This window comes from Hyla sarda, unplaced genomic scaffold (assembly GCF_029499605.1).
Source record: "Hyla sarda isolate aHylSar1 unplaced genomic scaffold, aHylSar1.hap1 scaffold_18, whole genome shotgun sequence".
Lineage (NCBI taxonomy): Eukaryota > Metazoa > Chordata > Amphibia > Anura > Hylidae > Hyla > Hyla sarda.
The window spans coordinates 533,653-549,294 of NW_026608445.1; positions in this window are offsets into that span (position 1 = coordinate 533,653).

Consider the following 15,642-nt stretch of genomic DNA (forward strand, 5'->3'; position numbering starts at 1 on the left):
TTAATCTGATGTTCGTATTATCGTGGAAATGTTCCAAATATGTTTTTGTGCCTTTGAATCAATCTGAACGCCCGAAAATTGTAAAATTTATATAAATTAGCATTCGTACCGAAATGAATTTCACATGTCTAGGAATTAGGGAAAGCTCAAGAACTAACTTAATAATAAGCTACTAAGAATTGATAAATATCATGATTAGTAGTATAAATAAGCAAAATATACTTACCATGGACAATAGATATTGAGTTCTGAATGAATGCATTCCCAATGGTTAAATGTACTACTATGCATCAATGTCAGGTAACCATTCCTAATGTATCCCCAAGTATGGACATAATAGCAATTATTACCATTTCTAGTATCCAATTTTATTATAAGTTAACAGATTTCAACAAATCCTATCAATGATGCAGCCACATTATGTGATAAATAATGAAGGATAGAAAAAATGAGCCCATGTATATGTACTAGGACGTTATTAGCCATATAAATGAGATATTGCAGCAGATTATAGGGAGAGCACTAAACAGAAATTAATCTAAATTCAGAGACATCCGCAGACACCCGTCAGCCACGCGCACCAGACTAAGTCTAAACACATGCCCCCTCCCATAGACTTTCATTGAGGGGGCGGGGCGTGACATCATATGGGGGCAGAGTCTTGACATCAGGATACTCCGGCCCCGTGGTCGTCACGCTACACATTTGGAGCCTCCAGTGCTGCGGAGAGCTCACAAAGGTGGGTGTGCAATGACAGATTGCAGGGGTCCCCGGCAGCGGGACCCCCGCGACCAGACATATTATCCGCTATGCAAAGGACCACTCTGGTATTTAAGAGCACTGTCATGTAACATTTTAATCATAGAATGAATAAAAGCTAAGTTTTATTTAGTTTGTTGGGGAGTCTCTAGTTTAGGGGGGTTCCTGAGGGACTAGTCCCTAAAACAGTGTTGATTCATAAATGGAGTTTTCAACTCACACCTGTGTTCCAGGGCCCTGTTCAGACTCATACTTGTCTTTCTGTGGAGCTCATGCTACCTGTCCACCTGTGGAGCTCATGCTACCTGTCCACTTGTGGAGCTTATACAGAGCTCTGTTCAGTCTGATGCTGCTTTTCTGTCTGAAGAACCCATACTGGACCCTGTTCAGGCTCTGCTGCTTTTCTGCCTGAAGAACCTATACTGGGCCCTGTTAAGACTCCTGCTGCAATTCTGCCTGATGTGAGACCAGAGCACAATACCCAAGACCCTCCACAGAAAGTCCTCGTGTTGGTCCCAAGAAGAGAGGAACTAAGAAAAAGGGGGGTACTGTAACGCTGCTGGTTGCCAACCACAGGCGTACCATGGGACCTGGTTGTGTAACATTCTCTGTCCCATGTGCCTCCTGTATGTCCTGTTCTTCCTGCTCCAATGTGTCTTTTTCTGCAGTTTCCGCTCTGTCCACTAGGAGACATGCGTGAGCACTGGCTGTGTCTTACGCCAGTGTGCACTCCCTAGTAGTTTCCCCTCCTATCCCTGCCTGAATACTTAACCTGCCTCCATTTTATCCCCTGGAACCTGACCTGTCTCTCCTGTTATGAACATGGACTGTCTACCAAGATTACTGTGACCTGAAGCTTGTCTGTCTGCTGATCCTGATCCTGCCTGTCTACTGGACTTGCCTGTTGCCTCATCCCTTGGACTCTGTACCTGCTCTGTTATAAAACACTTTAATCAGCTCTGCTGTGCCTGACGCTATCTTTAAGTGTCAGCATGCCCAATTCTGTCTGCTTGCCTGACCGGCTATCACTTGTGGCACAGTGGGTCCACACCCGGAGGGCGTTACAATGCCATACACAGGCTCTGACTCTCTTCGATCTATATCACTAAAAACACAGTAACAGGCACGAGCCACACTTATACAATGTAACGGCTAGCTTTTTATTTATAGAACAAGGCATTAAAGTTGTAATAAACAGACATACAAATTGTACCAAAACAGTTATTAAAACTAAATGAAAGAGAAAAAAAAAATCCTAATCAGGTCCAAGGACATGGGAAAAAGAAATTGCCTACCAGCCATGAAGCATGGGTCCGAATTGGTTTTTGAGATTTGATACAATGGGGTTGGGTTGAGACGAGTTTCCACCCCCTTTCTACGGTCAGTCCACTGGGAAGGCATCACAACCCCTCCAAATACAGATGATACACTTCATAAAACATGACAGCATATAACAGATATCATATTAACCGCAGTACATTCATCCAATCTGTTTGGTAGTAAAATGTTCATCTAGACCTAACAGGAGAGTTTTATGTTTAATGAGGGTTTTATGTATACTTATTTTTTGGGGGGGCTATCTTATAGTTTGGCTATAGAGCTTGAATGCAGCTTAAGCCCAATTTAAAGGTAATCTGAGAGCAGCATTATCAGCACTGACCTGAATATGCAGGGTTATAGTTTGGGTGTAGCTGATTCAAACAGTTTACCTTATAAAATCGGTGCAGCTTTTCTGTTGTAATCCTTACCAAAGAAAATCAGTAAATTAGCCTTTCTGAGCAATGAAGGCATTCTTTACTCCACCCCCTTCACAGGCATGCTATGGCAGAATAGCTAAATACTAATAAAGGTGGTGGATTAATTGGCCATAGCAAGTGGGAAAATCATTGGTAGCATAGCATAAAGCCTCTATTGCTCAGAAAGGCTAATTTGCACCTTTCTTTTTGTAAGTATTGCATCAGAACGGCTGCACCGATTTTTACAAGGTAAAGTGCGTTTGAATCAGCATTACCAATTTATATATTCAGTCTCTTGATAATCCTGTCAGATTCCCTTTAACATTGCATGTTGGGTGCATGTAATCTCTGACCAGATCTTTTCATACTGACACTTGACCTAGGGCAGGTGGTATGATATCACTATAAACAGGGCCAGACTGGGTGTGAAAACCAGCCCTGGAAAAAATTACATACCAGCCCCATAGTGTTGCGTCATTATACCAGCACGTCATCATTTTCTTGTTCATAAAAGGTAAAATCAATCATTTTAAAGCATATTAGTTTCCCCACATTAGGTGCAGTATAGTTCCCCCCCACATTAGGTGCAGTATAGTTCCCCCCCACATTAGGTGCAGTATATAGTCCCCCCCCCACACTAGGTGCAGTATATAGTTCCCCCCACATTAGGTGCAGTATAGTTCCCCCCACATTAGGTGCAGTATAGTTCCCCCCACATTAGGTGCAGTATATAGTTCCCCCCACATTAGGTGCAGTATAGTTCCCCCCACATCCCCTAATGTGGGGAAACTGTACTGCACCTAATGTGGGGAAACTGTACTGCGCCTTATGTGGGGAAACTGTACTGCACCTAATGTGGGGAAACTGTACTGCACCTAATGTGGGGAAACTATACTGCACCTAATGCGGGGGAAACTGTACTGCACCTAATGTGGGGAAACTGTACTGCACCTAATGTGGGGAAACTGTACTGCACCTAATGTGGGGAAACTATACTGCACCTAATGCGGGGGAAACTGTACTGCACCTAATGTGGGGAAACTGTACTGCACCTAATGTGGGGAAACTGTACTGCGCCTAATGTGGGGAAACTGTACTGCACCTAATGTGGGGAAACTGTACTGCACCTAATGTGGGGAAACTGTACTGCGCCTAATGTGGGGAAACTGTACTGCACCTAATGTGGGGAAACTGTACTGCACCTAATGTGGGGAAACTATACTGCACCTAATGTGGGGGAACTGTCCTGCACCTAATGTGGGGGAACTATACTGCATCTGATGTGGGGAAACTGTACTGCACCTAATGTGGGGAAACTGTACTGTACCTAATGTGGGGAACTATACTGCACCTAGTTCCCCCACATTAGGTGCAGTATAGTTCCCCCACATTAGGTGCATTATAGTTCCCCCACATTAGGTGCAGTATAGTTCCCCCCACATTAGGTGCAGTATATAGTTCCCCCCACATTAGGTGCAGTATAGTTCCCCCCACATCCCCTAATGTGGGGAAACTGTACTGCACCTAATGTGGGGAAACTGTACTGCGCCTTATGTGGGGAAACTGTACTGCACCTAATGTGGGGAAACTGTACTGCACCTAATGTGGGGAAACTATACTGCACCTAATGCGGGGGAAACTGTACTGCACCTAATGTGGGGAAACTGTACTGCACCTAATGTGGGGAAACTGTACTGCACCTAATGTGGGGAAACTATACTGCACCTAATGCGGGGGAAACTGTACTGAACCTAATGTGGGGAAACTGTACTGCACCTAATGTGGGGAAACTGTACTGCGCCTAATGTGGGGAAACTGTACTGCACCTAATGTGGGGAAACTGTACTGCACCTAATGTGGGGAAACTGTACTGCGCCTAATGTGGGGAAACTGTACTGCACCTAATGTGGGGAAACTGTACTGCACCTAATGTGGGGAAACTATACTGCACCTAATGTGGGGGAACTGTCCTGCACCTAATGTGGGGGAACTATACTGCATCTGATGTGGGGAAACTGTACTGCACCTAATGTGGGGAAACTGTACTGCACCTAATGTGGGGAACTATACTGCACCTAGTTCCCCCACATTAGGTGCAGTATAGTTCCCCCACATTAGGTGCATTATAGTTCCCCCACATTAGGTGCAGGACAGTTCCCCCACATTAGATGGAGTATAGTTTCCCCACATTAGGTGCAGTACAGTTTCCCCACATTAGGTGCAGTACAGTTTCCCCACATTAGGTGCAGTACAGTTTCCCCACATTAGGTGCAGTACAGTTTCCCCCCATTAGGTGCAGAACAGTTTTCCCACATTAGGTGCAGTACAGTTTCCCCACATTAGGTGCAGTACAGTTTCTCCACATTAGGTGCAGTACAGTTCCCCCACATTAGGTGCAGGACAGTTCCCGCACATTAGGTGCAGGACAGTTCCCCCACATTAGGTGCAGTATAGTTCCCCCACATTAGGTGCAGTATAGTTCCCCCACATTAGGTGCAGTATAGTTCCCCCACATTAGGTGCAGGACAGTTCCCCCGCATTAGGTGCAGTATAGTTTCCCCACATTAGGTGTAGTACAGTTTCCCCACATTAGGTGCTGTACAGTTTTCTCATATTAGGTGCAGTACAGTTTCCCCACATTAGGTGCAGTACAGTTTCCCCACATTAGGTGCAGTATAGTTCCCCCACATTAGGTGCAGTATAGTTCCCCCACATTAGGTGCAGTATAGTTACCCCACATTAGGTGCAGTATAGTTCCCCACATTAGGTGCAGTCACTGAGGACAAGCAGGGATCTGTACACTGAGGACAAGAGGGGCTCTGTACACTGAGGACAAGCAGGGATCTGTACCTGAGGACAAGCAGGGCTCTGTATGAGAGAGAGAGAGCAGCCAGGGTGGTGGGCACACTGATCGGTGGCACAGTGAACTCCGATGTTGCGCTGCTGCACTTAGACGTGAGATCACATCACCCCCACGGTGACGTGACCTCATGTCTAAGCCAGTGGCGTTGCTAGGGTTGGTGTCACCCGGTGCGGTAGAAAATGGTGTCACCCCCATACCTACCCCCTCCCCCCAGTAAGTTTTTAGCCTGTTGTGACAGACACCACTGTTGTAACGCATTGTGAGAAATTCCAGTATAATAATCAAATATACCAGTTTCCACAGAATAGGATAGTGTTAAAGAAGTTTTCACCATTTAAATATACAACTCCCAGAATTACTTAAAGGGGTACTCCACTGGAAAACATTTTCTTTTATATCAATTGATGCCAGAAAGTTAAACAGATTTTTAAATTACTTCTATTTAAAATCTTAATCCTTACAGTACTTATAAGCTGGTGTATGCTCCACAGGAATGTATGTAGTTCTTTCCAGTCTGACCACAGTGCTCTCTACTGACACCTCTGTCCATGTCAGGAACTGTCCAGAGCAGGATAGGTTTGCTCTGGGGATTTGCTCCTACTATGGATAGTTCTTGACATGGACAGAGGTGTCAGCACAGAGCACTGTGGTCAGACAGAAAAGAAATTAAAAAAGAAAAGAACTTCCTGTGAATTGCTTATGCAGCAGCTAATAAGTACTGGAAGGATTAAGATTTTTAAATAGAAGTCATTTACAAATCTGTTTAACTTTGTAGCACCAGTTGATAATTTTTTTTTTTTTCCAGTAGAGTACCCCTTTGAGCAGTGGTGAGGTTATGCTGGGAGTTGTAGTTTCACTCACCATAACTGTAGAACTGACAAGCGACTACAGCTCTGATAGGACATAGAGAGGAGAATACACAATGATATCAGTGACTACAGGTGATGTCTTCTCTATAGTCTTCCCTTATCTAATTCAGATGGTACATACCGCCAGGACTTTTTCCAGCTAAAACTTTTTTCTGCAGAATGTGACGCCCAGACGTCTCCTCGCTATGCCAGCGCATTCTCATCCTCTATATGAAAACAAGTATTATTATAAACCTGCCAGACACTGTATCCTCTAAATATAATACTACTATACACTATACTCTTTGATTATAAACCTTCCATACACCATACCCACTGAATATAATACTACCACACACTGTACATTCTGAATATGATGCCAACACATACTGTACACTCTGAATATAAATCTGCCACATACTGTACCCCTGAATATAATACCGCCACACACTGTACCCCTGAATATAATACCGCCACACACTGTACCCTCTGAATATAATACTACGACTCACTGCACCCTCTGAATATAATACTACCACAAACTGCGCCCTCTAAATATAACATTGCCATACAGTGCACCCTCTGAATATAATACCACAACCGCACAACATCTGTTAGCTGATGCTATTACCATGGGAGGGGGGTATTGGTGGTGTTGCTAGTGGATGATGGGTGTGCTACTACTGGGGGGGGTGTTGCTGGAGGATGATGAAGGTGCTACCAGCCATCCCCCCTGGCAGTATCACCCCCATCATCCATCGACAGGATCATCCTCCTGGCAGGAGCACCGCCATCATCCACCATCAGGATCTGCTGATGGAGGTGCTACTGCTGGGGGGGGGGTGTTGCTGGTGGATGATGAGGGTGCTACTGCCAGGTGGGGAGCATTAGGTAGGCAGCAGTTCCTCCACTTTAGGTAGGCAGCAGTTCCCCCACATTAGGTAGGTAGCAGTTTCCCCAAATTAGGTAGCATATTTCCCCCACATTAGGCAGCATAGATTCCCCACATTTGGTACCAGTTCCCCCACATTAGGTAGGTACCAGTTACCCCACATTAGGTAGCAATTTCCTCATATTAGGTAGCAAAGATTCCCCACATTAGGTAGCAGTTTCCCCACATTAGGTTGCATAGATTCCCCACATTCGGTAGCACAGATTCCCCACATTAGGTAGCAGTTTCCCCACATTAGGTAGCATAGACTCCGCACATTCGGTAGTAGTTTCCCCACATTAGGCCGCAGGTTCCCATGCAGGTTCCCCACAATGGGTCACAGTCTCCCCACATTAGATCGCTGGTTCAACCCCCCCCACAAAAAAAAACCACATACAACACAGAGAGACACACACACAAACACACAGTCAGAGAGACACACACTCACAGACAGACACACACACAGTCACACACACAGAGTCACACAGTCACACTCACACACAGAGTCACACACGCACAGAGTCACACACACAGAGTCACACAGTCACACACACAGAGTCGCACACACACACACAGAGTCGCACAAACACACACACACAGAGTCACACAGTCACACACACAGAGAGTCACACAGTCACACACACAGAGAGTCACACAAACACACACGCAGAGTCACACACACACAGAGTCACACACACACACACAGAGTCACATACACACACACAGAGTCACACACACACACAAACACACACACACAGAGTCACACACAGACAGAGACACACACTCACCCATCCAGCGCAGCGATCCTTCTCTCCGGGCACCCTGCGAGTGACGTCACTGACGTGGCCATGCGGTGGGACGTCAGGCCAAAGAAAGCAAAACTAATCCTAAATATTTTTTTTAGATATATAAATGCAAAAAAACCAAGGACAGAGCATGTAGGACCCCTTAATAATGATAATGGGGAGGTTGTCACAGGGATCAAGAGAAGGCGGAGCTACTGAATGGGTTCTTTAGTTCTGTATACACTATGGAAGAAGGAGCTGACATTGGCCAGGTCAGTGCTGGTAACACATCATGTAATGTACTAAACTGGCTTAATGTAGAGATGGTACAAGGTAAGTTAAGTGATATAAATGTAAGCAAATCCCCAGGACCGGATGAACTACACCCAAGAGTTCTTAGAGAGGTAAGTTCAGTAATATCTGTACCCCTGTTCATGATATTTAGAGATTCTCTGGTGTCTGGTATTGTGCCAAGGGACTGGCGCAAGGCGAATGTGGTGCCAATCTTCAAAAAGGGCTCTAGGTCTTCCCCAGGAAACTATAGACCGGTAAGTTTAACGTGCATTGTGGGTAAATAGTTTGAAGGACTTATAAGGGATTACATACAGGAATACATAGGGGATAATTGTATTATAAGTGATAGCCAGCATGGGTTTACTAAGGATAGAAGTTGTCAAACCAATCTAATTTGCTTTTATGAAGAGGTGAGTAGAAGCCTTGACAGAGGAATGGCTGTGGATATAGTGTTTCTGGATTTTGCTAAAGCGTTTGATACTGTCCCTCATAGACGTCTGACAGGTAAGTTAAGGTCTTTGGGTTTGGAAATGGCACAGTGCAGGTGAAGGCGAGGCGGGGGGGCGGTGCTGACGGACGGGAGGCCGGTCGGGCACAGATGGGGGTGTCAGTGTAGCTGGGGAGGGGGGGTGGGTGCTGTGGAGCGTCTTGGTGTCACCCCATTAGGTTGGTTTCACCCGGTGCAGCCTAGGGCCACTTTGGGGCCAGATAATTCCCAGTATCCCGGGAGGCCAGTCCGGGCCTGACTATAACCAACCTGCGGGACATCAATGCACCGTTCAGGTTATTTACAACAACATTAGCTCTATCTCTGCAGCGGATATAAAATGTTTTTTTTGCCTGTTCACCTCCCTTTCCAGCCATCACTATTCTCACGTACCTTCTCCTTCATCAGGCAAACCTCCTGTCACTCATCTGGAGGAACACTTCTGTGCCACAACAGTTTCTGCTTATCATGTTAGAGAATGGGCACATGGGCAAAAACCACACAAAAAAAAAAACACCTCAAAATCAGCATGGAATTTGCTGTGTGGTTTTTGGTGCCAATTGTGGCTTTTTAATTTGGATTTTAGGCGTTTTCCATTCATTTTGTTGGGAGCTTCCAAGCCGTAGGGCCATATTAGGTGACATGTCACTTCTTATTTTTCTGTGCTGTATTCAATTAACAGGTCAATCGCAAGCATGGACTTACCTGAGAAACATCTAGATTCTGTTTACCAACAAAAAGGGACAGCCGACCAGGAAGTGTGTATGCCACCTAACCAGTAGAAAAGCCTTATGTTCTTACAAGAAGGAGGCCAGAAGGATGCTGCAAGGACAAGGAATAAGAAATCAGACACACAGGTGCTTTCCTCATCTAGCAACAAGAAAACACAATGCCATGGAGGCAAAAAAAAAAAAAAAAAAATATCAGCGGCCCCTGCACCATTAGATAAGTGTAATACAGTCGCACTTTTGTTCCCACATTATAGTTACAAATCCCAGCCTAGCCGAGGTTTGCCTGAACAGGTCTTTATGATGCTGTCAGTTCAGGTGAATAGACCCGCTGTTGGGCTGGGATTTTTGGTTATAATATGGGAAAAATGCATCTGTATTACACTTTTCTAAAACTGGCCTAATGCTGAGATCACAGGGAGACCACTGGTCACTTCTTATTGCCTCCATGGGATTGTGTTCTCTTGTCTGAAACCAACCTTACACTTAGGCTAGGTTCAGACTACGGAATCTCCGGGCAGAAAATTTCCGCCCGGAGATTGCGAGTGCGGCCAGCGCTGACTGAATCAGTCGGCGCTAGGACCGTGCGGACACTTCAGTCTCCAATAGACTGCAATGTGTTCTGCATGGATTTCCGCCTGAAGAAAGAGCAACGCCATTCTTCAGGCGGAGATTTCCAAGCGGATTTTCCGTTCACAAATTCCGCTTTACAAATTCCCAAGTGTGAATTTGTGAACCGAAACCCATTCACTATGCAGTACATTTTAGCAGGCAGAATTTCCGCCTGCAATTTCAAAGCGGAATTGCAGGCGGAAATTCCGTAGTCTGAACCTAGCCTTAGAGGACAAAATTCTGTCTGCATTCATATCTGGATGACATCAATGCACAAAGCTTGAGAGTCCAGCCCACTTGGCCCTTCAAAACATCAAAGGTAGAGTTAAAGGGGTATTCCGGGCAAATACACATCACGCCCCCTCCATTCATGTCTATGGGAGGGGGCGTGACAGCCATCACACCCCCTCCTATAGACAAGAAAGGAGGGGCGTGGCGTGACATCTCGAGGGGATGTGGCGTGACTTCACAAAGGGGCATGGCGTGACGTCAAGTCTCCAGTCCCAGAAACAAAGAGGTTTCCAAGACTGGAGATGCAGCCCCGCATAGAATGTGGGTGCTGCACGAAGATCACGGGGGGGGGGGGGTCACAGTGGTGGGCACCCACAATCAGGCATCTTATCCTTTGGATAGGGGATAAGATGTTTTTGGCCAGAATACCCCTTTAAGTAGCAGTGAATTGATTGGCATGTGCCAATATATTTTCTAAAATTAACATTTTTATTGCTGGTATAAATCCAATACTGGCACCAGCTTCCTGGTAATAATACTATCTGTGATGGTCGTTTACTCAAGTGGCAACCCTAGCTGTATCCATAAATGTATAAGATTGGAATACTTATTTAAGAAGCTATAAGTATCTACTTACTGACATTAAGGTAAGAAGTTCAATCTCTTAAGAACTTCTGTCTATGGCTAATGCACATGTGCCGCTTCCAGGGTACACCTGGAATCTGTATGGTGAACTACGTCACAGCCATGGCTATTTACTATTATGAATTTGGTGGACGCACAGTAGCCACGGTTAGGAGTGAGCAGGCAGATGGGGCTTCATGAATATTCATTAGCCGGGAAGACGGAGGATGGAGCAGTGACCACGCACGGCTGGCTTTGAAATGCCCCCAGTGCACCAATATGTTGATTGGCATATAAAAGAAGCATAACTGATGAAGGAGCCACGGATGTGTCAGTGGTAAGTATCATATCATCAGTATTTCCCACAGTACAAGCCTGTACAAACAGGTTAGTGCTGGTGATACTGATGACAGATCCCCTTAACCCCTTAACGACGCAGGACGTATATTTACGTCCTGCGCCGGCTCCCGCGATATCATAACCCGGTGCTCATCAACGGCCGGGACCCGCGGCTAATACCACACATCGCCGATCGCGGCAATGTGCGGTATTAACCCTTTAGAAGCGGCGGTCAGCTTCTAAAGTGAAAGGGAAAGTGACCCGGCTGCTCAGTCAGGCTGTTCGGGACCGCCGCGGTGAAATCGCGGCGTCCCGAACAGCTTGCAGGACACCGGGAGGGCCCTTACCTGCCTCCTCGGTGTCCGATCGGCGAATGACTGCTCCGTGCCTGAGATCCAGGCAAGAGCAGTCAAGCGCCGATAACACTGATCACAGGCGTGTTAATACACGCCTGTGATCTGTGTAAAAGATCAGTGTGTGCAGTGTTATAGGTCCCTATGGGACCTATAACACTGCAAAAAAAATGTAAAAAAAAAAGTGTTAATAAAGGCCATTTAACCCCTTCCCTAATAAAAGTTTGAATCACCCCCCTTTTCCCATAAAAAAAATAAAACAGTGTAAAAAAAAAAATAAATAAACATATGTGGTATCGCCGCGTGCTTAAATGTCCAAACTATAAAAATATATCATTAATTAAACCGTACGGTCAATGGCGTACGCGCAAAAAAATTCCAAAGTCCAAAAAAGCGTATTTTGGTCACTTTTTATACCATTAAAAAATGAATAAAAAGTGATCAAAAAGTCCGATCAAAACAAAAATCATACCGATAAAAACTTCAGATCACGGCGCAAAAAATTAGTCCTCACACCGCCCTGTACGTGGAAAAATAAAAAAAGTTATAGGGGTCAGAAGATGACATTTTTAAACATATACATTTTCCTGCATGTAGTTATGATTTTTTCCAGAAGTGCGACAAAATCAAACCTGTATAAGTAGGGTATCATTTTAACCGTATGGACCTATAGAATAATGATAAGGTGTAATTTTTACCAAAATATGCACTGCGTAGAAACGGAAGCCCCCAAAAGTTATAAAATGGCGTTTTTTCTCGCCTGTATTGATGTCAGTTTTATTGACTATTTTTACCTTACTATTGCTATCTTCTGACAAATCTCAAAAATGACAGATTAAGAGGACTGTCAGTCAGGGAGTGTACATGTCACAGTACCAGTAGAAAGGCCTCACCTTCTTACAATGAGGATGCTGCAGAAACAGAGAACAAGAAATTCATCACACATACTCATGCTTTCTACGTCTAGGAACACAAGAACACTATCCCATGGAGGTAAGAAGAAACTATTAGATTTTCCTTTGAGGAAAAACACACAGCATTTCTGCATGTAAATCTACAGCGAGATATTCAAATGATGGTGATTTTAGTCAAGATTATTTGGTGATTTTCTGCTAAGGATTTTGTTTAGAAAACATGAATGCTAAATAAAATGAATTTATTTTTTATCCAGACTCATGAATCATGCTTCAGATCCATAGATCTGCAGATTTAGAAATTTGAAAAGCAGGGGATTTGAAATCCACCCCACAGGTCAGTTTCTGTGTGGATCTCATGTGTTTTGTTCTTTGTATACGGAGTATAATGATGAAGACAATGGAAAGACATAGAGAGAGAGATAGAAAGAAAGAAAGAAAGAAAGAAAGAGAGAAAAAGATAGATAGATTAGATAGATAGATAAATAGATATATAGATTCATTTTTCCCTTTGACCTCAAAACTTTCTGTTAAAATATATAAAAAGTATCATGTGTGTTTCCAACTTTGCAGAGAATATTGATGTCAAAGATGTAGCAGAGATGAGCACAAGACCCAATGCGTTCAACAACTTTTGACATAGTTTATAGATCATAAGGTTGAAAAATTGACAAGATTCCATCAAGTTCAACCTAATATTGTATTGATCCAGAGTAAAGTAAAGAAACCCTATTGTATGGATCCAAAGTAAAGTAAACATTCCCTATGAGACTGATGCCAATTTCTAATTGATTGATGTGATCTGGTTATGAATGCAGATAGGATTGTCTCCTCTTAGTGAAAGGCTAGTTTCAGACAAGAGAACACAATCCAATGGAGGGAAGAAAAAATGATCAGTGGTGGCCTGAACCCTGTGATCTCAGCATTAGGTCGTTGTCAGATAAGTGTACTACAGCTACATTTCTGCACCTGTAGTATGGCCACAAATCCTAACCCATCAGAGGATCTACTCTCCTGAACTAACAGACAGCATCATAAGGACCCATTCAAGACTGGGATTTGTGGCTATAATACAGTCACAAAATGCAGCTGTATTACTCTTCTCTGCACCGACCTAATGCTGAGATCATAGGATTCAGGGGACCACTAATAGTTTAACTCTCTGTGAAAGCCAAATAAATAAGACCTGGTCTTTTCCCAAAAATGTTTATTCTGTTTTCCATATGTAAAAGAATTTACCTTTAGAAGGAGAACATATCTTTAGTTGTTTAGTGACAAAGCCTTTTGAGCTTCTGATGATGAACAAATTGGTGTCTACTCATTTTCCAGTAGCATGGAGCAAACTCTTATATTGGCAATGTTCCCTCATATATACCATACTTACGTCAACTATTAGTCCCTCTTGTACACAAGTAAAGTGAACAAAGTTTAGAAGTACCTTGAATTCTCTGTTGAATAGTTGGCTCTCTAGACTATTGTTTGAAAGGATCGCTGTGTTTTCTATAAATATTGTAAAGTTGTGCTTTATATTTCAGAGACATTGTTATGTTATTTTGTGAACATTTTATTATTCTTTTTTTTTTTTTTTATCACTGACCAACATGTAACTGCATGTTGTTATTTAATTTTGGGTCTTGATCAGGTAAGACTTTGGCTGTAGGTCTGGTCTCAGCAACCTGTATAAGTGGAGTGCTGATTACACTTATCAATGTATGTAACATATATGTCAACTAAAAATATAGGATAGTTAAGTTAACCCTAACCCACCACCATTTTCAAATGTCTGTTTTTGTCTAAAGTCCCATGTAAGTCTTCTTTGGGATTGCCACTACCTCAACCCCTTCCCGCAAAATCAGGTACATGTACGTGGTGATTAGGGATGATTTCCCGCAACACCACGTACATGTACCCAATGAGAATCAACGTCACAGTGCTGCCGGGCGCAGGTGACAGTTTATTGAGCTGCACAGCCAAGCCTCCCTGAAGCCAGCCAGGGACCAATCACAGCGGTCCCCAGCCGGCGATCGCTTCTATTTGCAGGGCAGGGATCCGGCGCGGGTCTCCTCCTTCCCCCTCTTCTCCATCGCTTCACTGTGAAGCGATCAGTGGTGAGGGGGGGCCCCATCGGAGGAGGCCACCCGTGGGCTCTCAGGTTTGGAGCTGCACTCCGATCCTGGGTTAACCCTGTAGACGCTGCGGTCACTGAGACCGCAGCGACTATTAGGGTAACAGAGGGAGGGAGCTCCCTCTGTCACTGATTGGTGCTCTGCAAAGTGAAAGCAGAGTGCTGATGGTTGCCATGGCAACCAAAGGTCTTACACTGGCCTCCATTGTGATGGCAACAGGAGCAAAAAAAAGTGGAAAAAGTAAAAAATAAAAGTGGAAAAAAGTGAAAAAAAATTAACAAAAAAATATGTGAAAAAATATGTGCGGCACACTTGGCCGGAAGAAGCGCCTGCTGACACAAAACTAGTTGCCACCCCGTGGTGTGCCCCTGCATCTCGAGAGTGGCCGTTCTCACTCCCCGCTCCATGGATCTGCCATTCCATTGTATGCTACTTCACCTTAATATAGAATAAAAGTTCTTTACTTGGGAAACTTTGTATGGTGAGTGTGATTCATTTATCTGTTTTCTCTTTTAGTATTTGGAATACATATCCTTCATACAACCATTGAATCTGCACCGCCTATGATCCCTTCACTATGATCCCTGCAGTGCCTGATAGCTATCTCTTCCTTCTGTGATTTTGTAGATGTAAATTAATTATTAATTTGGTGCGGCATGGCTATTTGTCGTACAAGCAGAAAATATCAAATCTAGAAAAATGCGAATTTTAAATCTAAATTTACCACTTATTTAACCCCTTAAGGACCAGGCCATTTGACACCTCAGGACCAGAGCGTTTTTTGCACATCTGACCACTGTCACTTTAAACATTAATAACTCTGGAATGCTTTTAGTTATCATTCTGATTCCAAAATTGTTTTTTCGTGACATATTCTACTTTAACATAGTGGTAAAATTTAATGGTAATTTGCATTCTTTCTTGGTGAAAAATCCCAAAATTTTATAAAAAAATTGAAAATTTTGTATTTTTCGAACTTTGAAGCTCTCTGCTTGTAAGGTAAATGGATATT